General features: G+C 52.8%; 6 non-coding genes and 1 pseudogene across 6 annotated transcripts; 5 read left to right on the top strand and 2 right to left on the bottom strand.

Annotated features, from left to right (window-relative positions):
- Positions 1-5,317: 5,317 nt before the first annotated feature.
- Positions 5,318-5,390, bottom strand: TRNAR-CCU (transfer RNA arginine (anticodon CCU)). Its single transcript has one exon. It is a non-coding gene; the product is annotated as a tRNA-Arg (tRNA).
- An 872-nt stretch (positions 5,391-6,262) lies between these two features.
- Positions 6,263-6,335, top strand: TRNAK-CUU (transfer RNA lysine (anticodon CUU)). The gene has a single exon. It is a non-coding gene; the product is annotated as a tRNA-Lys (tRNA).
- A 2,464-nt stretch (positions 6,336-8,799) lies between these two features.
- Positions 8,800-8,871, top strand: TRNAP-UGG (transfer RNA proline (anticodon UGG)). Its single transcript has one exon. It is a non-coding gene; the product is annotated as a tRNA-Pro (tRNA).
- Positions 8,872-10,303: 1,432 nt separating this feature from the next.
- Positions 10,304-10,375, top strand: TRNAP-AGG (transfer RNA proline (anticodon AGG)). The gene has a single exon. It is a non-coding gene; the product is annotated as a tRNA-Pro (tRNA).
- Positions 10,376-13,883: 3,508 nt separating this feature from the next.
- Positions 13,884-17,814, bottom strand: LOC144319205 (small ribosomal subunit protein uS8 pseudogene; annotated as a pseudogene).
- TRNAK-CUU (transfer RNA lysine (anticodon CUU)) lies at positions 15,016-15,088 on the top strand. The gene has a single exon. It is a non-coding gene; the product is annotated as a tRNA-Lys (tRNA).
- Positions 15,579-15,650, top strand: TRNAP-AGG (transfer RNA proline (anticodon AGG)). The gene has a single exon. It is a non-coding gene; the product is annotated as a tRNA-Pro (tRNA).
- Positions 17,815-17,862: the final 48 nt, after the last annotated feature.

Consider the following 17,862-nt stretch of genomic DNA (forward strand, 5'->3'; position numbering starts at 1 on the left):
CACAGCACGGAGGGGAGGGGGCGCCCGGGGCGTGGCATCCTCCCAGCCCGGGGTGTGGGCTCTGGGCTGAGGACAAGATGCCTAGCCAGGCAGGCCTTACTTTCACCATCTGTTAAACAGGGATGGTTCTAACTTTGATTTATTTAAAAGATCATCATTTTTGCTGCTGATTTGTAATGCAACTTTTTCACAAATCAAGAGTCTGGGGAAAAAAAAAAGAGTCTGAGTATATGTTGTTCTGATACTTCACCACTTTGTTCCCCTTCTGTTTATCCTTGTGACCAAACCAGTTTAGCTTTAGGGGTAAGTCTTGATATCCAGGAGTGTTAGTCTCTCAAATTTGTTTTGGTTATTATTGACCCTTTGCACTTTCATGTAAGTGTGAGAATCAGCTTGTCAGTTTACACAAAAATAGTGATTGGGATTTCAACTGTTTTAGCATCGATTCTGTAGATCAGTTCTGGGTGACTTGACATCATTACAATATTGGGTCTTTCAACTCATAAACATGATGTATCCCTTGTTTATTAGAGGATTCTTGGGATCTCTGGGTGGCGCAGTGGTTTGGTGCTTGCCTTTGGCCCAGGATGTGATCCTGGAGACCCAGGAACGAATCCCATGTCTGGCTCCTAGTGTATGGAGCCTGCTTGTGTCTCTGCCTCTCTCTCTCTCTGTGTAACTATCATAAATAAAAAATTAAAAGGAAAAAAAGGATTCTTTAACTTCTCAGAATAGTGTTTTATGCTTTATTTAAAAAAAGAAAAAAAATATTTTATTTATTTATGAGAGACACACAGAGAGGCAGAGACACAGACAGAGGGAGAAGCAGGCTCCATGGAGGAGCCTGATTGATGCAGGACTCAATCCTGGAACCCCAGAATCAAAGGCAGATGTTCAACCGCTGAGCCACACAGGTGACCTAGTGTTTTATGCTTTTCTAAGGTAGATTTTGTACATTATTCATTAGAATTTTTGCTAGGTATGTGATATTGTTGATACTATTGTAAATTATATGTTTGGATATGATTTTCCCTTTTTTGCAGATACACAAAAATACAATCAATGTTTATGTACTAATCTTGAATTCAGTGACACTGTGAAAACTTACATATTATTTCTAATCTATAGAATTTTCTATATATTCAGGCATGTCATCTATGGATAATGGCAGTATTACTTCCCCTCCTGGGCAGCCTAGGTGGCTCAGTGGTTTCACACTGGCTTCTGCCCAGGGTATGATCCTGGAGACCTGGGATTGAATCCTGTGTCGCATGGAGCTTGCTTTTCCCTCTGTCTCTCTCTCTCTCTCTCTGTGTCTCATGAATAAATAAATAAAATCCTTTAAAAAATTGCTTCCCATCCTTATCTATACTTTTTAATTACTTTTCTTGTCTTATTGCACTAACTAGAACCTCCAATAAAATAGAAATGTGATAAAAGGCATTCTTGTTTTGTTCCAGAATTCAGAGAGAAGCCTCCAAAATTCTTCTATTAAATATGTTTGCTGCCTTTTGTTTTAAGAGTTACCACTTGATAGTACTGTTGCTGTGTAACACTGCCAAACTTAGTGGTGTAGAACCACATATTTTGGGACACTTGGGTGGCTCAGTCCGGGAGCTTCAGACTCTGCCTTTGCTTGGTTGGTGGTCTTAGAGTTGTAATCTCAGGGTCCTGGGATCAAGCACCTTGTTGGGCTCCCTGCTCAGTGGGGAGCCTGCTTCTCCCTCTGCTGCTACCCCTACTTGTTCTCTGTCTCTCTCTCTCTCTGTCTCTTTCTCTCTCTGTCAAATAAATAAGTAAAATAAAATAAAGCAATATGTTTTTATGCTTAGGAATTCTGTAGGTCAGGAATTCAACAGGGAATAGCAGGTATAACCTGTATCTGTTCAATTGGAACTTGTCTGCGAAGACTTGAAGTCTAACAGCATCAGTAGACTCCTTTACTCACATGGTTGTCATATGAGCAGCTCAGCTGGGACAGTGGAATGGAGCATCTACACATGATTTGATTTCTACATGTGGCTTGGGCTTCCTCATAGCATGGAAGCTCCAGGCTAATTGAATTTCTTACCTGTCAACTTTGGAACTCCCAAGTGTCTGTTCTACTGGACAAAATGGAACCTGTGTCTCTCTTTATGACCCACCCTTGGCGCTTCTACAATTTCACTTCTGCTATAGGTTTATTGGGTGAAGAAATTACTGAGTCTCCAGGGGAAGGGATACAGACCTCACCCCTTGGTGGAAAGAGTGTTAAAGAATTTGTGATCATTGAAAAAAAATAGCTTTATTAAATATAAGTGATATGCAATAGCCTACGCACATTAAAGTCCACAGCTTTGTAAGTTTTTTTTAAATTTTTATTTATTTATGATAGTCACAGAGAGAGAGGCAGAGACACAGGCAGAGGGAGAAGCAGGCTCCATGCACCCGGAGCCCGATGTGGGATTCGATCCCGGGTCTCCAGGATTGTGCCCTGGGCCAAAGGCAGGCGCCAAACCGCTGCGCCACCCAGGGATCCCAGTTTTGTAAGTTTTGACATTTGTGTGCACCTCCAGCATTACCACAGTCAAGGCAATGAACATATTCATCACCTCCAAAAGTTTTCTTATGGTTCTTTGTTGTCTCCCCTCCTACCTCTCAACACCAGCTTGCTGAGGTGGGTTGGGTTTTTTTTTGTTTGTTTGTTTTTGTTGTTTGTTTTGGTTTTATAATCGAGAGAGTACATTCCGTTTGTCAAATGCTTTTACGGCAAGTACCAAGATGATCATACGCTCTTTCTTTTTTTTAGTCATAAAATGTACATTGGTTTTTAAATGCACACATCCAAAAAAAAAATAAATGCACACATTCTAGATTGATGGGTGTGTGGTTTTTCTTTTTAAAGATTTATTTATTTATGATAGACATAGAGAGAGAGAGGCAGAGACACAGGCAGAGGGAGGAGAAGCAGGCTCCACGCAGGGAGCCGGTCGTGGGACCCGACCCCAGAACTCCAGGATCACGCCTGGGGCTGAAGGCAGATGCCAAAACCACTGAGCCACCCGGACTTCCCCAGGTGTCAGAACTTTAAAAATACTGCTCCTCTGTCTCCTAGCTTACCTTACTTTTGAGGAGAAATCTACTTTTATTCTTACCATTGTTCCTCCTTATGTAATGTATCCCATTTGGCCGCTCTTAGGATTTTTCTCTTTATCACTCATTTTAAGCAATTTGATTATGATATGTCCGGGTGTGGTTCCCTTCATGTTTCTAGGGAATCGCCGAGTAAATCAGCCGAGAGCAGAGTCGAGGGCCCACCCCCAGTTCCCTTCCGGGCCTACACGGGCTGTGGCCCCGGGGACCTCACTGGAGCCGCGCGGCGCCTGCTGTGTGCGGAGGGTGCAACCCCTGCCCCGCCCCCGCCCTCGCGCCTCCGGGGCTGGGCTGGTGCGCCCCGGGAACCCGCGACCTGCGCGCGCTCCGGCGTGGGACTCTGTTCAGGGCGTGGGCGTCTCTGGCCTCCCGCGGCGGTCAAGGGCTTTGCCGTGTGGACCGGAGAACAGAGGATCCTCCCTCGTCCCCACAGGTGTTGGACCCAGTAGCTCACAGAAGCACCAAATCTAAGGTGTCAGCATCCGCAACTGGGGGGATTGACTAATTCAGCAGCCATCGGAAAATCCAACGTCCCAGGTGGGGCTCAGTTCTACGCACTTGAGACTAAGGGTTTCACCGAGCTGGCTGGGAAAGCTTCAGCAACCCCACACCTAATCAGAGATTTCTGGAGGCGCCAAAAAGTTCGGGGCGAAGTCAGGACTTAAGGCAGGCCTGGCCTGGCCTGGAATCTACCCCTCCAGGCACCGAGCGACTCAGTGCAGCCAGAAAGGTCTGGGAGGACCTCCTATCCTGCACCTCCCCCACCTCATCATCCCAGACAAGAGTGAGCAAATCTGCTGCTATGGGGGGGAGGGGCTGGTTTGGACACAGATGCATGGGGCCTGGCGTGGGCTGCGGGGGGGGGGTGGGGGGTGGGGAGGGGGCACCAAAAAGGATTGTGCCTTGCATCTTTTGGGCGGTGGACCCAGTCCACTCCATGGATGGGCTCCATGGCTGGTTTGTGACCAAAGTGATCCCCAGGCCTGAGGGAGGGAAATACAAAGCGCCCTCCCCCCAAAAAAATTAAGTCATTAATTGGACAATAATTGTGAGTTCCAGCGTTCTGATTTCTGTCAGGATGATGCACTCCATGCTTCTTCTGAAATACCAGAGATCAGGGCAGCCCGGGTGGCTCAGCGGTTTAGCGTCTGCCTTCTGCCCAGAGTGTGATCCTGGAGACCCGGGATTGAGTCCCGCGTCGGGGCTCCCCACATGGAGCCTGCTTCTCCCTCTGCCTGTGTCTCTGCCCCCCCCCCCCCATGTCTATCATGAGTAAATAAATAAGATCTTTTTTAAAAAGTGAAATATCAAAGATCAAATCATGTTTCCACTTGCTTTTTGCGGCCACCAAGGTCCAGCCCTGCAGTGGGCACCTGCATCTGTGGGACTTCTGCATGCTCGATGCCCCAAGCCACCCCATCAGTGAGGCTTAGGGACACAGCTCTGCTAGGGGACACTAGAGCCTGGTCCTGGTTCAAAAGGCAAGGCTGTTGGTGGAAGAATTTCCCCCGGGGTCCGGTTGTCATGTTTCTCAATGAAGAGAGTCACCAGTGGTGGATCTCCCTCCTCTAAGGAGTTGTGGGGTTTTAGGGAAGGGAGTCTAGGATTCTGCTCTTGGGATTTTTATTGAGACCCCAGAGGGCTCAGAATTTGAAGGTATGTGTAGCCATCCTCTTCTAGATGTTTCTGTTTTTCTTGCATTTGGACATAGATTGGGAGGAAGATCTGCCGGGTATGGTCCATGGGCCTTTCTCCCATATCCGTTAACTCTGTTCCTGGCCCCCAACCAAATCTCCAAAGTGCTACAAAAGCCACCCCTCCCACACAAATTCCAGGGATTAGGACCACCCCACATCCCTTTACCGGGAAGCCACAAGAATTAAACCAAAGGGCTAATGGGTGGTGGCCTAGAAAAAGTTCTGCCCTCAACTCCACCCATCAGCACCCAGACCTGCTGAGGGCAGGGCGTGCTTTCTGCTCTGTGAGACGCCCCTCACCCCCAGCTCGCTCTGGTGGGCTCCCTCCCCAACGCCCACCCAGGCCCTTCTTTTCTCACCTTCACTGGCATAAAGAAACACCCACGCCCCAACCTCGGGGACCTTAGGAGGTGCAGCTCTCAGGGGTGGCTGACAACAGTCCGACAAGAGAAGCCACCTGGCACCAGGGTGCCAAAACAGAACCACCGTACCCCGGGTGGGACTCGAACCCACAATCCCTGGCTTAGGAGGCCAGTGCCTTCTCCATTAGGCCACCGGGGCGCGCCCCTGGGGCGCAGGCTTCGCGGTCAGGACCGCCCCCTCGCACTAGCCTGGAGCGGGTGGGCAGCGCCACGGGCCCCGCGCGCCCCGGCTGCGAGGGGCCGCGCTTCAGCGGGGTGGGTGCTCCGGCCGTTGGGGTGCGGCTGCTTGATTGAGGGCCGGGAGCAGGTGCAGAGTCGTGGCTCCGCCCCCGCGCCCCCCGCCGCCCCGCCCGGTCCCCGCCGCGCCCCCACGGAAGCCTCCGTGCGTGTGCATCTCCGGGACTGGCCCGCGGACCCTGAGCAACGAGCAATCTCGCCTCCCCTTCGTGGTATGGGTGGGGGGCTTCCCCCCGGGCCCCCCCTCTGCGGCGAGGAGGGCGAGCATCCGGCTCTTTGGTTTAAGGTGCGGTGCTTGTGGGCGTCCCCAAGTGTCCCGATTCTGTCGGGTCCAGCTGGGGACAAGCCGGGAAGGGTCTCCCCTTTATAGCGCCCACAGGAGAGGGGGTCGCTGCCGGAGAAGTGCCCCTCACTGCGCGTCGCGCGGAGGGGGCAGAGGGACCCTGGTGGGAAGGACCCCAGGACCTGCGGACAGGACCAGGTGGGGGCAGAAGTGGGAACCTCCGCCTCGCCCGCGGACGGCGCGGCCCCTCGTCCCACCGCCACGTGTGGACTCGGCGAGCCCAGACCGCGGCCGCCGCCGCCAGCACGCCAGGCCCGAGGTCGGAGGGGGCGGCTCGGTTCCTCCGCTGCGGAGGCCCCGGGCGCGGCGTCTACAGTGGGAGAATTAGAACCCAGCCCCAGGCCTGTCCTCGGGTCACACCCCAGAGCCTCTGCAGCCAGGCCGCCTGAGGCCTCACGACAAAGCCGGAGCTCCCAGGTTGCTCCCCTAGCGCCCGGCTAGCTCAGTCGGTAGAGCATGAGACTCTTAATCTCAGGGTCGTGGGTTCGAGCCCCACGTTGGGCGAGGCTGATATTTTGAGCTTCAGAGAAAACAAACGTCCTGGTTGCTCACTCTGTAAGGAGAAGAAAACACGGCTCTTGGGTGTAGCTCCTACCTTCAAGGGAGACATTCTGAGGCACTTCTTGGGAGTTCTATATTTTAGGGATGGTGGCAGCTTAAGCATAGGAAGGTAGAGCCAAGCCTAGAGCAGCAGGCCCATATAGGTCTAGGTTTTTCTCCTACAGAGTGTGCCTCCCTGACTCACTCATAGGCATGAGTCTCCTTTGGGTCAGTCAGGACAGTCCGTGGGGCCTCCAACTGTCACACTAAATGAGATGGACATCTCACCCATCTATGAGTAGGTGATAAGGTTGTCGTGCCACAGGGTAGGCCCAGATAGGGCTGTTGGAGGGGGAAGCATCAGAACTTGCACCTGGGAACCCAGGGTTACAGGACTAGGCTTCACTATTTTCCAGCTGGACTCCACAGATCTGGACCCACAAGACCCAGCCTCTCAAGGACATCAGTTTATCCCTCTGTAAAGTGGGGATAATCGCAGCTCATGACTCAAAAGTTTGTTTGGGTTATTAAATTACTTATATTTTTTGTAAAGCATTTAGAACAGAACCTTGAGACTGAAGCATTCAGTCCTGTCGAGCTTCCAGCTTGCTTGGCCTCCCCAGCCCACCTTCCTGAACCAGGCAGCTCTGGGCTGGTGGAAGCCCACGTGTTCAGGGGCCCCCTCTCAATTCTCTCCTCCCCTGTCTCTCCTGCCTCCCCACTTCACACTCCTCCTGACCCCTCTGGCAGGAACCTGAACAGTCTCTTGTCCCAAGTTGGCAGACCCTGGCTTTGCACCACTCCTGGGAAGGAGCTGAATCCCAAGGGCTCAGTGTTGGAGCTCAGTGTTGGAGTTCAACAAATTATTTTGAGGGAATAATCAAAATTATTATTAATTTGTTGGAGTTCAACAAATTATTTTGAGGGAATTTGAGGGGTGTAATCAAGGGGTCAGGCCTGTTTTGCGCACACCCCCCTCCTCCAGAAAGGGGCTCAGCTTTCCATACTCCTGGAGTGACCTCAAACTGACTGACACACCCTCCTTCTGCAGCCTCAGGGCGGTGCTGGGACTTGTGGGCATCAACAGGTGAGCCTTGGGTTTCATCAAGGCACAGAGAAGGACTGGACACCAACCTGGCACCTCAAACCGTCAGAGGTCTCAGCCTGCAGCTGACCTTTGGGGTCAGGGTCGAGGGTGATGAATGAGGCTGGAAATGTCCACAGTCTGATCCAGATCCTGGCATTGGCCACATTTGATTCTCAGCTTTAATGCAGAGATTCAGTGAAAACACCCATATGGTACCAGGTTGGCTCAGGTGGTACCATACTCTTATTCTCAGCCTCATGGCCTTGAGCCTCACATTCATTAGATCTTTTTATGCCAGTTGTGGTCCATGAAAGCATTGAGGATTCCCGCCCCCATGGGTTGTTTTTCTGCTCCCAGCCATACACTCCTGCCTAAAGAGTGCCCTGCTGGGGGCACAGTGTGACAGGTAATAAAAGCAGATTCATGCTCACCCAGGAAGCCATGCTTGGGTCCTGCCCTCAGAGCATCTGCCCCTTGTACCAGGATTGGCCTCCCATGGGTACTTTGGACTCCCGATGCGGAGAGCATGGAGAGTAGCGGTTCAAGCACCCATACCCAGGACAGGTAGCGACAGCAAGGACCAGTGCTCTTTAAGGGCGACGACGCATGGGCTTCTACGCTCCTTGTTTGCAAAGTCCCTGAGAAGAATCCCTCCTCTGGGAGGGAACATAGCAGGCTGTCCCTAATTTAAACACCAGGAAGTCTGAAAACCTAGGCTCCTGGGGATTTGATCCGCTGGCGTTCTAAGGGAGGAGTATCCCCTGGAAACTCCTTCGGCTCCCAACCTCTCCTCGCTCAGCGACGCTGTCCACGCTCCAGTCCTCAGGGGTCGCATGGGAGAGAGTTTGACTCCGGTATCACTCAAGTAGAGGATCCCAATTCCCAACGTTCAGTACTTGGGGGAATTTCGTCTTTGTCCTGTCTGCCCGCCCCGGGCCAATGTAAAGGGCTTCAGCCCAGGAGGAATGGCATGGAGGGGGGAGGGGGGGGGCGGGGCAGAGCATCGCTCCCCGTAGGTGACCGGGCCGGGTCCCCGCAGTTCGCCCTGGCCGCTGCGGCGGTTCCCTTTGCTTCCCTGGACCCAGCGAGGGCGGGAGACCAGCACCCCCTGCGCGCTGCTGCGATCGGGACGCGCGATCGGGAAGCGGTTTGGAGAGCTGCGGGGCGCTGTCTCCAGGGCCGGCTCGGGGCCCACGCGGAGCCCGCGGAGGCCGGTGGCTGAGCTAGCAGCAGCTGCGACCCCGCGACCCCGCGACCCGGCTTCCCAGGTGCGCACATTAACAACTGAACTATCGAGGCTATCGCGGCATTTCCGCTTGCATCAGCTGCAGGAGGCGTGGCGGCTCGTTGGTCTAGGGGTATGATTCTCGCTTTGGGTGCGAGAGGTCCCGGGTTCAAATCCCGGACGAGCCCTCCCCATCTTTTCCCTTCCAGACTCAGGCTCCAGATGGCTCTTCCCGGGGTGGGGGGGACATAGGGCGCCCGGAGGCGCACACAGTATGTATCGCCTGAGCCTGGGGTCCTGGGTACGAGACCATTCCGGGAAGTAGGAGGAGAGTGCTCAAGGGCTCGTGCGTCGTTGGTTGCCCTAGGGGTACAGGTCCTCTTAGCTTGAGGGTATCCCCGAGTAAAGTAAGTCCTGGGTTAGCCCTACAGTTATTACTTAAGTTGCCTTTTTTGCGTGTGGGGAGGGGGAGGAGGAGGGAGGAGGAGGGGACGGGGGAGGGAGGAGAGACCCGGGATTCTGCGGGCAGACCTCCAGTTCCCCGGCGCCTTCCCAGACGAGCGCAAGGAAATTCGCGCCCTGGATCCGAAGGGATGGTGGTCAGGCAGCACAAAGCGAACCCGCTTGCCCAGATCTGCGGGATCCCCGCGGGTTGGGACACGCCTGGACACGGGGAAGGATACAGAGACAGCACAGTGCCCAGAACCCGACCCCCGAGCCCTGGACGCAGTCCCTCTGCCCCGAGGGCGCAGTCCTGTCCTCTCCACGACCCGACGACCGAAGACCCGCTTCCTGCCCCTGCTGAGCAGAGGGGTGCATCCCTGAGCCGTCCGGGTGCGGGGTCCTGGTGGCCTGATCCACCTCCCTCCGGAGGCCAGCCCCTCCCGTCCGAGGCACCTGGCGCGGGACCGCTGGCTTAGCATAACGAAGCGACTCAGCGGCAGCCTCCTGGGCTGTAGGCCCACGTCGGAAACTGGGTTTCTTGGTTTGATCTTGCCGGCGGCGGGAGAGGGGAGGGGAGGGGAGGGGAGGGGAGGGGAGGGGAGGGGAGGGGAGGGGAGGGGGGGAGAGGGGAGGGGAGGGGAGGGGAGGGGAGGGGAGGAGAGGGGAGGGGAGGGGAGGGGAGGGGAGGGGAGGGGAGGGGAGAGCACGGGCACGGGAAAGGGGAGCGCAGCCGGGAGGGGCGGGGCGCGGCGGGGCGGGGGGCAGAGGCGGATGGAGCTGCTTCTTCCCTGCATTCCGCACGCGTTCAGGCAGCACCCACTGGGTGCCCACCGTGGGGTTGCAGCGTTTTCCACAGCGGCTTCCCAGCGACCTCGGCTCAAGCGCCCTCCGGGCACCGCCCCTCTCGGAGCCGTCCACCTGCGCCCCGACCCGGAGATCCCCGCCGCGGCCGGGAGCAGCGCCTGCAGTGCGCACGGACCGCCTCCCGGGCTGGCCGCCCTTCGCGGCCCGGGGCCAGCGCGCAGCGGCAGCGCCGAGGCCTGGGTACCGCCTCCCTCCACGCCCGCGGGTTCTCCACTAGCCTGAAACCCGAGTCCCCTCCCCGCGCAGCTCTGCGGGGCCCACCCCGGATGCCACCACGGTCACAAAGAGGAGCCTGGAGCCCATGTCCAGCAGGGCTCGTTGGTCTAGGGGTATGATTCTCGCTTAGGGTGCGAGAGGTCCCGGGTTCAAATCCCGGACGAGCCCTCCTTTTTGTCTCCCGGATGCGGATGGTTCAGAGATTTGGCCTGAGACCTCTGCGCCAGACAGCGAAGCTCGACCCGGCGGAAGGTAACTCCGAAAAGGCCTCATGCTGGCTGAGGGCCGCCCACCACTGCGTTTAAACTCTAACTGGGGCCCAGGCGCCAGAGCCCTGTCTCCGGATACTCTGTCAGTCGGAGTTCGAGGCACGGAGGTGGGAGGAAGAGGCTTTCCTTCTGTGCATTCTAGGAGCGCATTCTTCCCCAGGCTGACGCCTTTGGGGCGGCAAGTCTGGGCCGCCAGCCGGGTCCCGGCTCAGGAGTCTGGGAGCTCGAGGAGAGGCCAGAGACTTTGGGCGTTTGCAGCCTGGCGAGGGGTGGGTGTGGGGCGGATACGAAGCCCGGCACTCCTCACCTGGGCGTGGCATTCTGGGGCTCCCCCAGCCCTGCCGGGGCCCAGACCCCCAGCGCCTACCCCCTGGGGGGGGGTCCTTCTGCCCTTTCCTGCGGCTCCGGCTGTGTTGGACTGGGGTCACCTTCACCGCGCGAGAAGCGGACCGGGTCCCGCCAACACCGGGAAATTTGAAAATCTAAGCATCATGAAGAATAGTGGACATGCTGGCCTGAGGTTATGATCTCATGTAGTTCTATCCCCACTCCTTGTCCCATCAGCCCAAATGTCAAACAGATGTTAACGCTTTAAAACTGTGTTAGAGAATATCTCATACATGGGACTAAGCTTTGGGAGCTCTACAAGGGTGGACGTCTGTTCTGCAGAACCTTGAGGCTGCGATGCCTCCAGGCACCGAATTCCTATAAAACACGCCGCCTGCAGCCCGGGGTGTGATCCTGGAGACCCAGGATTGAGTCCCATGTCCAGCTCCCTGCATGGAGCCTGCTTCTCCCTCTGCCTGTGTCTCTGCCTCTCTCGCTCTCTCTGACTGAATAAATAAATAAATCTTAAAACAAAACAAAAAAACCGCAATACTCCCTCAGTACCTGGGGCTGAGCGGAAAGTGGGACTCAGGTGAGAAGCACTAACTCCTCCAGCCTTTCCGCCCTTGTCAGGCACCTGGGCCCAGGGAAAGTCCCCTGTGGAGTCGCCAGTACTTGCCAGCAGATGTCTTCAGCATGTGTGGAAAGAAGAGTGCCAAGGTGTGCCAAAAGCATCTGCCTCCTACAGGATCTGAAGGATGGTTATACAGGAGAGAAGGAATCAAAAGAATGTGGTGGTGGAGAGGACCATGGTATTGCACAACTGTTAGTGGCCTGGTCTTCCTTTTTGTTTAGGATGGTGAGATTGAAAGTGTGCCATGAACTGAGGATCATGAATAACCCAATCCTGTGTAGTTGAGGACCATTTTTTGGGAAAAACCCCTCAAGTAGCAGATTTAATTTAAATGGTAAATTAAATGAATGGTATAGTAAGTCCTTGAGCCCCTGGCAGAAGGAAACAATTGTCTGTGGAAAAATATACTTTTATTCTAGGTCACAGAATTCCCTACACAAAGAAATTTACAAGGAAAATGGGCAACTCGCATAACAAACAAAAACAACAAGGAAATAAGGCACCATGAGCAATAATCAAAGAACAAAAAGCAATGGAAATAAGATTGCTAAGATTTCAGATGCTAAGATTATTAGACGCAGACTATAACAGGCCTTACTATGCATAAATAAATGAAGACTAATTAAAACATCTTTGAGAACAGAAGCTATGGAAAATGCTCTAAAAATGCAAAATATCTAAATTCTTCTAAAAATAAAAAGACAAAAAATTGAAACAAAATTCAATAGATGTATGTAACAGTTAAAAAAGATGGAAAGAAAGTAAACTAAAAAGAGGTCAAAATAAATAATACAAAACCAAACAAAACCCTAAAACATCCCAATATGATTGTAAATTAAACAACACACTTGTAAAAATTCTGGGAGTTAAGAAAGAAATTACAAAGGGATTTAGAAATATTTTTATTTTTTTATTTTTATTTTTTTAATTTATTTTTTATTGGTGTTCAATTTACCAACATACAGAATAACCCCCAGTGCCCGTCACCCATTCACTCCCACCCCCACCCTCCTCCCCTTCTACCACCCCTAGTTCGTTTCCCAGAGTTAGCAGTCTTTACGTTCTGTCTCCCTTTCTGATATTTCCCACACATTTCTTCTCCCTTCCCTTATATTCCCTTCACTATTATTTATATTCCCCAAATGAATGAGAACATATAATGTTTGTCCTTCTCCAACTGACTTACTTCACTCAGCGAAATATTTTTAAATGATGATGAAAATACTGTATACCAAGGTATAGCTAAAGCTGTAGTTAGAGGGAAACTGATAGCCTTAGATGCATATAATAAAAAGTTTGAAAAGAAAAAAAAGTTTGAAAAGTAATGTCAAGTAGTTAGGAAAATAACAGCAAAAATAAACTCAAAGAAGTTAGAACAAGGAAAAAATAATAAGACATGAAATTAATAAAGTAGAAAACAAGCATACTATAGAGATTCATGATATCATGAAGGCAGATCTTGAAAAAAGCTAGGGTTATTGATAAAACTCTGCAAAAACTGATAAAGAAAGGAAGAAATACACAACACATATTAGGGATAAGAATGACTTCACAGTCACTGCATAACTTACATGATAGAAACATATGCTAAATAACTGAAAATTTAGAGAAATATATGTAATTTTTAAAATTAAAAAATGCCTTAATGATATCAAAATGGAGTAAAAATGTAAATGATCTTAAAACTAATAAAGAAAATGAATCACTAATCAAAAACTACCCTCCAAGGAAGATTCTTGACTTCTATGGCTGCAGTGGAGCATGCTACCAAGCATTCAAGAAACAAAATTTTTATTTGTATTTTACATAAAATCTTTCACAGAAGAACAGGGCACCCCACAACACATTTTAGGAGGCCAGCAGACCCCTGGGTAGCTCAGTAGGTTGAGCATCTGACACTTGATCTCAGGGTTGTGAGTTCGAGCACCCTGCTGGGCATGGAGCCTACTTTAGGAGATAAAAAACCAGGGGATCCCTGGGTGGCTCAGCGGTTTAGCACCTGCCCAAGGTGTGATCCTGGAGTCCCGGGTTCAAGTTGTGCATCAGGCTCCCTACATGGAGCCTGCTTCTCCCTCTGCCTGTGTCTCTACCTGTCTCTCTGAGTCTCTCATAAGTAAATAAGTAAAATCTCTTAAAAAAGAGAAAAAAAAAAACAAGGACAAAATGAAAAATAATTTAAAAACCACATAATCTATAATCTCACTCATGAAAATAGATGTAAAATCTTAAAATATTAGCAAACCAAATCTTAGGACATACAGGAAGGATAATGTACCGCGGCCCAGTTGAGTTTATCCTAGCGAGTGCAAAGTTGATCTGACATTAGAAAATCTATTAATGTCTGCAGCAAATCCAAGGAAATGTATTCAATATAACCCCACTTCCATTCGTGATTTTTTTTTTTTTGTCCATTGAGGCATTTTATTTACACATATGAATTACATCCCTAGAAAAAAAATCCCAGGATTTTCCCTGTGTTTTCGTCTTGCTTCTTCATGGTCCGTGATGCCAGCTGAGGTTGTCAGTATAATGAAACCAAACTGGCGGGATGGGAGCAGGTTATTCTGCCATTTTTCTGGATCTTTCAGTTGTGCATCAAATCTGGGGCTGATCATTCCACACTTGTTTAACCTGCTTGTGAGGTTCACAACAATTTTCCCAGCTCTGTGATCATCAATGATTTCAAATTCACCAATGTAACCATGCTTCATCATCACAGTGAGAAATCGGCTGATGACTTTGGAGCATGGCCTAATAAGAACCATGAAAGGGGCGTTTGGCTCTCTTTTCAGCTTTGTTAATGCTCTTGAGAGCATCTGCAGAGATGGGGGGCAGGGACGGAAGGGGCGATTCATGATTTTTAAAATGCTTAATAAACTAGCCAAAGGAGATAATACCCATAACTTGCCAAAATTATCTACAAATTCCTACAGCAAACTTCATCCTTGATTGTGAAACCTTGACATTTTCTTTGAGGTTGGAGATGCAACAAGGATGCTGATGCTCTCTCCTATGGAACGTTTTATCAGACAAACGAGGTTACTCATGCATTGTTGGTGGGTGCTTAAGACCGTCCAACCACTCTGGAAAACACTATGATGGTTTCTTTAAAAACTGAACACGTAACTACCATGTGACCCTTTGGGTAATCTTTGGGTTGCACCTTCGGGTATCTTTCCCAGAAAAAAACCTATACTCTGATGTTTACAGCTGTTACATACTTGTAACAGCCCAAAACTGGAAATAATCTGGATGTCCCTCACAGGGTCAAGAGGTAAAGTAACTGGTGCACCTTGCCCTAGCCTTCTCCCCTGCACGGCTGGCTCTGTCCCCCCTGCACCTAGCTGTCCTGGGTGCTCCTCACTGCACCTGACACTAGGTTTGGTGCGGGGCCACCGGGCCCAGGCCGGTTCCCCAGCTAGAGGCCGTGGGGAGGTGAGGGCAGTCCCCTTGCTGCAGCGGGGGACTCCGGTGGGACCCTACTGAGCCGCCCCCGGTACTTCAGGTCCAATCCATCACTTAGCCTAGTTCCCGTCACTTTCAGATCAGTACATCATCTACACCCACTACCCAAGGGCGCCCGGCTAGCTCAGTCGGTAGAGCATGAGACTCTTAATCTCAGGGTCGTGGGTTCGAGCCCCACGTTGGGCGGCTTATTTTCTTGCTTTGCAGCGCTTAACTCGGCAGGAGGCAATTAGGGGGCAGTGTGGATGCACCACAGGGGGGCAGCCTTCCACGCAAGGCTTCCCGGTGACCTAGAATTGAAAGGCGACGCTGCCGGGGGTGGGGACACGCGACCGGGCGGCCCTCGCTGGCTTTTGCCCGAGGGTCACCAGCGGGCTTGCTGCTGCGAAGAGCGTCTGCGAAGTGACCCCGCGTTGCCGCGGGGACGCACCGACAGTCTGCCGGGCTGGGGCTGGGGGCTGGTTGTTGAGTGAGCGCTGGGGCCTCCAGAATAGGGGGCGTCAGGGGCTGCTCCCCACCCTGTGGGCTCCTTCCGCGCCCGCCGGCGCCTGAGCTCTGCCTTCCCCTGCGGGTCTAAAGTCCCAATCCCCCTTCCCGCGTCACTTCTTTGATCCCATTCATCCCAGTCCCCGGGGCGCCACGAAGTCATAGGAGAGCTGAAGGCAGCTAGCCTTGTGGCTCGTTGGTCTAGGGGTATGATTCTCGCTTAGGGTGCGAGAGGTCCCGGGTTCAAATCCCGGACGAGCCCTCCTTTTGTACGTAGACTTCATGTTAGAAATTGAAACCGCCCGCGGACCTCAGCCTTTGCGCGACCAGACAGGACAAGGCACGAGAGGATGAGAAGAGAAACTTTAAAAGCGTCCAGCTGGTTCCGGCTGCTTTAAAAACTTTAAGCAGGAAAAAAAAAAAAAGTTAAAAAAAGTAATAAAAGTAGAAATTTAAAGCTGGAGGCCCAGGGCTACCGCGGTGCAGGCATTCCGGGGCAGGGCGTTCCCCGGGGCAGTGCAGGGCTGGAGGTTGGGGAAGGGGAGTCCCAGAGAAGCAGCGCTCCCCCGCAGTCACCCCTTTGTGGGTTCAAGGCCAGCCATTCCCCAGAGGCGCTCAAAGGCCCCCTGCTAAGCACCCAGGAATTTACACACGGAAGTGCTGGCGGTGACTGTACTTGGACGGAGCGCCTGGCCCTCCTCCCTTCTCCCCCCACCTCCTCTTTCCTTATTCCCGTCCCCCTGACCTGGGCGCTCCAGGCCTGGGGTCCGAGTGCGCTCAGGACTAGGGTCCTGTGCCCCTGTCCGAACGTCAGACTGTGAGGTCCAGGAGATGGGAGGTCCAGGTAGGGCTTGACTTTGACCCCTAAAGAGTTTCTATCCTTGAGAGCTGCTTTCCGCAAAGGGTGCAGTGTCCCGGCTCTCCAGGCACCCGGGCCCGGGCCGTAGCTCGGGCCGAAGTCCTTTCTTCCAGAACCCACGCGGGCCGCGAGGCTGCCTGTAGAGTTAGATTTCCTGGGGGCAACCCTCTCTGCTCTAAAGGCTTACCCCCCCCCCCCCCCCCGTAAGCCTTTTTGTTTTGTTTTGTTTTGAAAAAAATTGGTAACAGCTTTAAGGAAATTACTACAAAGAAAGAAAAAAAAGAAAACATTCCTGGAGGACTCGTGGTTTCCAGTAACACAAATGGGCGGGATTTGGGGGAACCAACCGTTTAGCTAAAAAAAACGGAAAATGTTGGATATTCAAAACAAACAAGCACACTTAAAAGCGGCGAAGAGCTTTCGGGAGAGGGAAAAAAAAAAATCCTGGCTACATTTAAAGGGAGGCGGAAAAGCAGAGGGGCGCGTGGATCCCCAAGCCACGGTCGCATCGGGGGCATTTGCCCATCTCCGAAACGTGCGAGACGAAGGCAAAGCTCGGGATCCGCTCCTGGGTTCCCCTTGAATCTGTGTCCCCGAAAGGCGAGCGTGCACAGAAATACACCCGTCCTACCCCCACGGGCCCCCAGCTGCTTCTGGAAGGCGTGTTGCCTCGGGCCTCCTGCTCTCACGCCTTCTGCTAAAATGCAAATAATTTTTAAAAAGAGGCGGAGACTCCGAGCAGTCCAGCCCCCCCCCCCCCCAAGGACCCCACGTCTACAGCGTCCTAGCTTGTCTCGGTGCCGGAGACGCGTGTCCCCTCCCTCCCAGGCCGGCCCTCCCTGCCTGCCGCTTCCCCCTGTGGGCCTGTGGGCCGATCGCCAGGACAGGCGGCGCGAAGGACACAAGAAGACGCGGCAACTAATGCAAAGTGTGCTCTCTGATTCGGCTTTGGATTTTTTTTTTTTTTTTTAAGCCATAAAGCGCGGTTTGGGAGGAAATTCGAATATGGACCGTACGTTCGATAATCGTGTGGCACGAATGACAAAGGATAAATTTGGAGGCAGGCTCTGAGGTCCCGGGAGTTCTTATGGGGATGGGGAGAGAATCTTAGGAGGCTTGGGATTCTGCTGATTGATTTTTTTAACCCTTGGATAAATTACAAACCTCCGTGAATACAGGCGGAGGTGTTTGAAGGAAATTGCAGGGAGCGTGTCCCCGACCCCCGAGGCTCCAGCTTCGGGCCGCCCCGCCGCGCGCGGTGAGGTCCGGAGCTCAGCCTCCTCGCACTCGAGCCCCGAGAGGCACGGTCCAGGATAGGATCCTCCCGCCCCCCGCGGCTCCGGCCTGGGCCGAGGGGCTCCGACTTTGGCCTGCGGGGGGGCGTCCGGGGGCCTGCCGGGGTGGTCTCCCCGCACCGCCCCCCACCCCCAGCCCTGCGCTCCGTGGGGTCCTTGGTCAAGCGGGGTCCGGGGAGGCCCGGGCGCTTATCAGCGGCGCAGCTGGGGGGCCTGGCCGGATGCTCCACCGACTGATCCAGCCGGAGTCCCTCACTGCTCTCCGAATCCATCCATCCCAAGGAGAAGCGAGCCCGTTTCCGAGCAGGGGATCCCTTCTG

Source organism: Canis aureus, chromosome 8, assembly GCF_053574225.1.
Source record: "Canis aureus isolate CA01 chromosome 8, VMU_Caureus_v.1.0, whole genome shotgun sequence".
NCBI lineage: Eukaryota > Metazoa > Chordata > Mammalia > Carnivora > Canidae > Canis > Canis aureus.